At 36.4% G+C, this 9,295-nt stretch overlaps 1 long non-coding RNA gene across 1 annotated transcript; it reads right to left on the bottom strand.

The window, feature by feature from the left end:
- Positions 1-1,373: 1,373 nt before the first annotated feature.
- LOC134528087 (uncharacterized) lies at positions 1,374-9,044 on the bottom strand. The gene is made up of 2 exons (XR_010074346.1): positions 6,872-9,044; positions 1,374-4,629 (listed from the first exon to the last, which is right to left on the bottom strand). It is a non-coding gene; the product is annotated as an uncharacterized LOC134528087 (long non-coding RNA).
- Between the last annotated feature and the right edge of the window lie 251 nt (positions 9,045-9,295).

The raw sequence follows: 9,295 nt of genomic DNA, 5'->3' as shown, positions 1-9,295 counted from the left end.
TGTGCTATCCTAATTTTTAATTGATATGATATTCAGGTGTATCGTTTATTTACACGATGATTTTTTTTTTTAGTTTGATTACTTTAACTTCTTTACTGATGTTTTCTCAAATATAATTGGTTTCTATTTCTTTTTCTTAGGTCAGTTTTTATCATCTTAACTTTTATCTAACAGATTAACTGCCTCCTTAGTAAATTTATACAGTTTACAAATTCCGAAGAGCCAATAAACTATTTTATGTATTACAGTGTGTTCCGTTCGTTAGTAGTAGAATAAAGTACAACTATAAATTGTAGACTTTTTTTCATTTACTGAATTGAACTACAGTTCTTTTAAAAACAAAGAAACGTGTGTATTCCAATTTTCTTCAGTTAATTAAAAATCGCGTATTTTACATAGAGTTGAGAAAATATGAATGCAGCTATTTTAATGTTGTGAAATATTTTATATGAGCTGACATTGAACTAATAAGTTAATGCATTATAAAACACAAATATAAGGATATAATAACATGGCAGAGTAAATAATTTTATCTGGTTACACTGCGTGATAGTAAATTGAGTGTATGTGTATATTGGTTTTCAATAAGTCCCCAAATTAAGTGTAAAATTAATACAAAACTGAGAAAATGTAAAAATACGATACAGAAATTCTAAACTGTTTGCAATTATTTGAAAAATTATGTTACATTCAAAACAATTATGTAAAGTATAATTTCATACTATTTGTATTAGCGTAATATAATCAGTATTGTAGGGAAAAAATACTATTTTACAATTGAAATGTATTTGCCAGAATGTAAAGCAAAATTATATTCCTTTGAAATGTTTTAAAGACAATGCAAAAAATAATTTGGTTTTCTTTGCCTTAATTCTTCCCAAAGCTTATTGCAGATGCCTGCTGTCTTTTGTTACGTCTACTATCTACAACAACATTTTTCCCCCGCAAACTTCGCGCAACATACGTACGCGTCATCTACCAGGTACCAAGTTATCTAATATGTCATGCATCAGGCAAGTAATATTTCAGATTATATCTCGGGTAGACGATATAAGAGAGTAATTAAACACAATTTGTTGGTCAACTCTTCTCAGAACTTTAATCGTCTGTGAACAAATCAGTTCCAAAGACGTATGGTGTGTGCTTACGTAACACAGTCACATTTATAACTTTTATATTGTCACGATCCACCTTCAGAGGGGCGGGGGGGGGCGAGAATCGTAGCTCTTTACATAGAAACAACTCGCTTGGCATCAACTAGTCTTAACTTCATAAAATACTTTACTGTACCTAGGATCATAGGTTCGTCATCCCGTACAGGATGTCTGGTGAGAGCTGAACTAAGGAGATTTTGCAAAATAACATAATACTTAATTAAAATTATTTTATTCTTAAAGTCAAATACTCAACATCATTTTAAAGAACATTTAAATAGCGGGATTACAATTTAAAACAATAATCTCTTTACTTCCTTAACGATTGAACGACCTTACAAGAGAGAGAATGAGAGAACTTCACTAAACACTTCCCTAGTCCTTCCGAATACCTCAAATCATAATTAATACTTAAAATTAAAACAAAGATAAGTCCATACTCACATTTTCCGAAAAGCCTTTCTTGATCGATTACTTTAAAAAAATAACGTAGGGGCCTCTCCTGCCCTTGAAATCCCGAACGAACATTACATTTTAAAAACTATGACGCGTGACCCCTGACGAGGGCCATAGCCTCCGCCCGAAAGCTTGAAGATGACTACATTATGACCTAACTTAAATTAAACGACTCGTGGCCTCTGGCGTCGGCCATAGCTTCCGCCCGAAAGCTTGAATTCCTACATCACGAACGAACTAACAACTCGTGACCACAGGTGAGACGCATAGCCTCCGCCTGAGTGAGCCTGAATTCCTACATCACGAACGAACTAACAACTCGTGACCACAGGTGAGACGCATAGCCTCCGCCTGAGTGAGCCTGAATTCCTACATCACGAACGAACTAACAACTCGTGACCACAGGTGAGACGCATAGCCTCCGCCTGAGTGAGCCTGAATTCCTACATCACGAACGAACTAACAACTCGTGACCACAGGTGAGACGCATAGCCTCCGCCTGAGTGAGCTTGACGACTACATTACTCACTTGCGCTTAAATTCGCGCGCCCTGCCGCGCCTACCATAACAAAAGCTCGTTATTGAAGTCAAATTTACTAAACAACTAACTAGAACATCTGGGAAGACTACCCCCCCTCTACCCCGATGTGCAGGCCACACCGCGCGGCTTGTTACGACAGCGCGCCCCAGTAACTGCGGCCCGTGGCTGCGCCAGCGCGCGGCCAAACAAACAAACAAAATTCTGCAAGCCCGCAGCGCGCCGCGCCGGCCCCGTGCCCCAATTACATGGTCACGCCACTTGCGCTGACGAGTGAACAGAGCAGCCAGCCCAGAGTCCCGTCAGTAAAGTCCCTAAATTTGATTTCAACAACCCTGCAAAATTTCAACCCGCGACATAACCCTCCCCTCACAGAGCTCGAGCCCCATCGAGCTACCTCAAAATTACAAATTGTCTTTTTCCATTAAACCATAACTATAAATTCCTCATTTCACAAAAATAATAATTTTCTTAGTTCCTTGCTGTCTGAACATACATCTAGATTCTGCATAAGATTTATTTTAAAACAACAAGTATTCATAAAATTAAATGTAAAACTTTTATCTGGTTTGTTCTCACAGGAACCTTCAGAGGCTCGAGTTCTCAATTCTAAAAAAATTGTTCTGTTAGTGAAGCTCTCTTTACAAATTAAATTACTGTTCTTAGTTTCTCAGTATTCGTTAAACAATGTGCAAATTCTTGATAATTATTATTATTATTTTTTTTTCGGTTTCCGTTTATTACCATACTTCTTTCGTTCTTCAAAAAAAATTAAGTGTCCTTACAGTGTTTCAATTAATTAAACTCTTATCTCGTGAAGGTTGGTGCAACTCCTCGAAGTCAGTGTTGTCGAGAAGAGTAGCTCCCTGGGCTGGCCATCAGCAAACACCACTCAACTCCAACAGCTACTGGACTGGCTTCCAGGGCAGCTCACAACTTCTCCCCACATCTGCTTCGGAGTTGTGCCATCCTCATCACGAACAGATTACAATTCTGAAACATCATCAACAGGCATTACCATCACGCCTGACAAATACAAAACTAACTACTAAACTGCAATCGATGGGCAAGGATGCAAACACACAAAAAAATAAAATTAATTAATTCAACTGCTAACATAAATTATCCCACCCTTAGCATAATCTAATCAGGCAAATAATTTGATAGGAAAAACTTAAGGAAGGGAAACATGACCTCCAATGATTTTCCCTACCTCTTGAGTCTTGATCTTCTCTATACAGCAAATAGTCCCCACGAAGTAACTGGGTTGAAGGTCAGTTCACATGACCCACCCATAACCTCTTCTACTCTTCTTTTCTTCTGGGGGCAACCACAATGCCCACCAATCTCTCTCCATGGTGCCGAACCAGCTATCCCATGAGAGTAAACAACGTAGTCAATAGGAGCGCAGAGGGGAAACACCAATCTCTGGCTTGTCGAGTCATAAAACTGCTTTATCTTCTTCTTCTTCTGAGTAAAAATATCTGACTAACCTTGCTTCTATTCTTCCAAACAGTAAAAGTTCATCAGGTATCTTCATGAAAGAAACATTCTAACTAATAATTCTTCATTTTTCTTCTTCTTTATTTCTGTTAGTTGTAATAGAAGGCCATGTTAGGGAGGTTATAGGGAAAAAGAGTGGCCAATTCCCACCCCATCACCCACCTAGATCATGACTAATTAACTTTTAAATTTTCTATTTCAAACAAATAAAAAAAACATTTTTTTATTCAAACTTTTAAATTATAATTACTTTTACTTCATAACCTCAAAAGCTAATCAATAATTCTAAATGAAATTGTGATTTACTGCATCCTTGTTCCATCCGATCTGTTTGTTTATAACCTTTCTTGTAAAGTATAAAATTTTCAAACATTACTAATTCAAAAAAAAATTAAATTCTGGTGTCCTTTGAGTTACAATTAACTTTACTATTTCTTAGCTTGAAATAATTTAAGTTTTCAGAACTATTTCATTGTCTAATTCACAACACTTAAAAATCAACTCAAAACAACAAATCATCAAAATCAATAAGATCATCTGACCTACCTATCAGTACTGTGAACTTGAACTGTTCGTACACATTTATAATAAGCTATTGTATTTAAATTCCAACCTAAATAAGGTTTAAAAAAAACTACTAATCCCTCTGTAAATTAAGAAAATTAACTTTAAAAATTAAACTTAAGGTATTAGTTCTTTTTGACAGCTACCACAACTCACTAGTTCCATCACATTACTATAACCTAAAAAGTTCTGTAAATAATGTTTATAACAAAAAAAAACTCCAGTTACTGTCTTCCATAAAAAAAAATAAAACTTTACATGACCTTATTAATCTCCACTTGTAAGTCCATGGCTGCCAGCTTTCTCTTCTCTTGAATCTTCAGTCTTGGCTCTTGTTTCAGTGATCTTGTATCTTGTCTCTCGAACTCTTGTCATCTTGTAAACTGGACTGCTGCTCAGCTCATCTTAAGGAATCTGTAACAGTTTCAAAAATACATGTTAATTTAAATTACATAATTCCTGTTCTTTGGTCCTAAAAAAAAATTGTATTATTAGTACACATTACCCTGAAACAACATTATTATTCATTGTTTATTACTTAAAAAAAATGCTTTACCATAAAATCCTTTTTTTGTTCTTTTCATTAGGCCTATTTATTTTCCTTCTTCTTAATTAAATTCTGCTTCAAATGTTAATCCTAACTTAAGACCTACCATCTATTTATTATTCATTACCTACATTATTTATGTTACCCTAAAATTCCCATAAGTTTCTAATACTTCCTATCAAAGACATTCTCTCTAAAAAAAAATTTACTTGTGACTCTTAACTTAACAAACTTAAAAAAAACTTTTACACTAGACTTAACTTATTATTCATTCTTAGTTACTAAATTTCTATATGTAAACTTTAGTACTTACAAACAAAAACTGCCTATTTCTCTCTACCTCTTAATCTCTTTCAATTATTACAATAATAATGTTACCTTGCATCTTTAAACTTTCTTCTTTTCAATTAAATTAGACATCTCATAACAATAAAAATTCTGCCTATACTCTTCTTATGGGTGTCCAACCCAACAACAAAATTTCAAATTCTCAAGTTTCCTTATATTTAAATTATGCAATACAAATAACCTCTGTGGTGCCTGTACCCTTTTAGGCCTACCACCTTCTCCTCTCACATCATGACAACTCTTATTCCTCGGGGTCTGTATTCACTGTTCCAAATCAAATATCTCAAATAAATTAAAAACAAATTTATTATTTTAAGAAAACAAAAATTTACATTGAATTTACTATGGAGCCTGGAAATCTTAATGTCTCACAGCAGCTAACATGACTAAATCCCATGGAACCCCAGGTTTACATAACCTGTGCCCAAAAATTTAAGCATACCAGGCTTTCTCTGCACTGGTTTTACAGCATCACACACTATTTAGGGCCCCTGATCTGCCATCAGTCCCAAGGAGTTTTCCCACAACCCCTCTCTACACAAGCGCCTACCGCATTCCTCTCAATTGGCTATCGGTTTTACGGCATTCTTTTGGGATCCGACCATCAAGTTAGGGCTAATCGAACACTAAACCTCCATACTTCCAAACTAATGTAAATCAATTAAATTTTCTCTGTAAATTCTAAAAATCAAAAAAAATTATTCCAACATGCCAAAGAAACTTCCAAAAAAAATTCATAATCTTATCTTCAAACCATTAAAATAAAAATAAATAGATTACTCTGTTTTCTCCTTAATAACTGTAAACTGTCACCAAATATCATGTCGTAAATTTTAACTATGCTTACTGACTCTTAATCATAAAATCTCATTTGTCCTAATTAATAAACAACCGATTTCCTTAAAATCTCACTGTATCTCTCACACTCAAACTTCACTGGCTGAATATCTCAATAAATTCAAAAACAATTATCTACACTCTTAAAGAAATTCCTCCCCAATTATTCAAACTTCTTCACATTATTTTATTTCATTACTTAAAACACCTTACTCAAAAAAATTAATTAATTATCTAGCTATCTTCCATTATTATTTATTTACCGAACAAAACTTTCTCCTAAATTAATTTAGTAAAATTCAATTTCACATTAGGCAAGTACACTAACTCTCTACAGCAATGTTTCTCATTTCCCTCCTTCCTAACTGAATCCAATCTTACTTAACCTCCAGGGAATTTACCTCACAAAATAACCAAAAATTTCACTGTAGTGCCTATCTGCTATAGGCCCACTACACAGCAAGGGATTCTAACCCCACCAACAAACTTCATTGAAATGGTACCCTATCCCATACAGGATAGCCACTTCGGTACTACCATGGGGAACTCCTGCCCCAAACTACTAACAACACTCAGGATTCTCCTAACCCTTAATTCACGTAGATAGCCCATCTCCTATGGGTCTGTTCTACAATCCCTACTTCCCAGGGACACAACACCTCACCTTAGGGTCCCTCGCCCTAAAGAAAACATTAATTTTGTCTCTCTGTTCCCTTGGAGTAAATTCCCTCTACACACAAAAACTATCCTTCCCACTTTTCTCAATGCTTATCGATTTTATAATGTACCTCCTTAATAATGTTTACAAATCCCAAAAAAATATTTTTAAAACCGAGGTAGAATTTAACTAACAAAAACATAAACAACTTACAACGAAACACTTCTAGCCTATACATCATACACTTCTTAAATTAAATTACTTACATACTGAAAGTTCCTCTTCTCCTAAAACACACTTAAATTTAAATTTATTTAACCAATAGTCTATTTTCTTATCGCTAAGTTACCGTACAGCTGATCAAAACAAGGTCACGGCCTGTCCACGTCTCCGTATGAGCCCGTGACGTCACCGAATTCCATCAGGTGCGCCAACCCTCGCTTGCGGTTCCTCCGTTCTCCGCTAGGTCTCAGCACCTCCCCGTCACGTGTTCACTCTGCCACGTCCACTGACGTGTCGTTCTGAAACAACTCTCAACATTTTTCTAATTAAAACAAAACATCACTATAAATTCTATAACTCTCTTTTACATAAACTCTCGTTTTCTCTTTAATTCCTTTCTAACGTTTATCCTTCCCTCGACTGATTTAATTCGTACGTCTCGTCTCCTACGCGCACGAAAACAAAACCAACTTCTCTTGAAAATAATTCCTATTTACGACAAAAAACTTTATTTTAAATTATAATTCTCTTAACCTACAATCTTAAATTAACTTTAATAAAACTAAACCACTTGCATTATCTTTATTAAGTATTTAACTTATAACGTATTCTCCTCACGTAATAATCCCCGATATAAATCTACAATAAATTCAACGACTTAAAACAACTTATCACTATAAACTTTATCCTTACAAGTATCCTCAAATAAACATCTGTTACGTCAAAAAAAAAATCTCAAAGACTTCCTCCACTATAGACTAAAATTCCGTAATCCTCTCCTCAAGTAAACTCTTAATAACCTGCTATCAGAAGCTGAAACTAACTTAATAATAAACATAAAAATCTACCTCTCTCTCTCTCCAGAAATAGAACCTATCCGGCGAACTCTACCATTTCTGTCACGATCCACCTTCAGAGGGGGGGGGGGGGCGAGAATCGTAGCTCTTTACATAGAAACAACTCGCTTGGCATCAACTAGTCTTAACTTCATAAAATACTTTACTGTACCTAGGATCATAGGTTCGTCATCCCGTACAGGATGTCTGGTGAGAGCTGAACTAAGGAGATTTTGCAAAATAACATAATACTTAATTAAAATTATTTTATTCTTAAAGTCAAATACTCAACATCATTTTAAAGAACATTTAAATAGCGGGATTACAATTTAAAACAATAATCTCTTTACTTCCTTAACGATTGAACGACCTTACAAGAGAGAGAATGAGAGAACTTCACTAAACACTTCCCTAGTCCTTCCGAATACCTCAAATCATAATTAATACTTAAAATTAAAACAAAGATAAGTCCATACTCACATTTTCCGAAAAGCCTTTCTTGATCGATTACTTTAAAAAAATAACGTAGGGGCCTCTCCTGCCCTTGAAATCCCGAACGAACATTACATTTTAAAAACTATGACGCGTGACCCCTGACGAGGGCCATAGCCTCCGCCCGAAAGCTTGAAGATGACTACATTATGACCTAACTTAAATTAAACGACTCGTGGCCTCTGGCGTCGGCCATAGCTTCCGCCCGAAAGCTTGAATTCCTACATCACGAACGAACTAACAACTCGTGACCACAGGTGAGACGCATAGCCTCCGCCTGAGTGAGCCTGAATTCCTACATCACGAACGAACTAACAACTCGTGACCACAGGTGAGACGCATAGCCTCCGCCTGAGTGAGCCTGAATTCCTACATCACGAACGAACTAACAACTCGTGACCACAGGTGAGACGCATAGCCTCCGCCTGAGTGAGCCTGAATTCCTACATCACGAACGAACTAACAACTCGTGACCACAGGTGAGACGCATAGCCTCCGCCTGAGTGAGCTTGACGACTACATTACTCACTTGCGCTTAAATTCGCGCGCCCTGCCGCGCCTACCATAACAAAAGCTCGTTATTGAAGTCAAATTTACTAAACAACTAACTAGAACATCTGGGAAGACTACCCCCCCTCTACCCCGATGTGCAGGCCACACCGCGCGGCTTGTTACGACAGCGCGCCCCAGTAACTGCGGCCCGTGGCTGCGCCAGCGCGCGGCCAAACAAACAAACAAAATTCTGCAAGCCCGCAGCGCGCCGCGCCGGCCCCGTGCCCCAATTACATGGTCACGCCACTTGCGCTGACGAGTGAACAGAGCAGCCAGCCCAGAGTCCCGTCAGTAAAGTCCCTAAATTTGATTTCAACAACCCTGCAAAATTTCAACCCGCGACAATATAACTAACACAACATTCATGCTTTTATGGAACCTCAATTTCCTTACTACTTCAAGTAAAATTTTGTCTACGTGAAAATAAAAATAACTCATTTAAAAATCAAAGATTTATCCTTTGACTTACATATTTCAGATAATCCTGTAATATAATCTATAAAATTTTCAAATTTTAAGTTTTTTCACTAACGTTTTATGTATGAATGCAAGCTCTGTAATACGTAAGACATATTTAATACCAATTGG

The sequence above is a fragment of the Bacillus rossius genome, chromosome 1 (assembly GCF_032445375.1).
Source record: "Bacillus rossius redtenbacheri isolate Brsri chromosome 1, Brsri_v3, whole genome shotgun sequence".
Classification (NCBI taxonomy): domain Eukaryota; kingdom Metazoa; phylum Arthropoda; class Insecta; order Phasmatodea; family Bacillidae; genus Bacillus; species Bacillus rossius.
The sequence above is the reverse complement of the archived record's forward strand: the minus strand, read 5'-3'. Positions and strand labels throughout refer to the sequence as shown.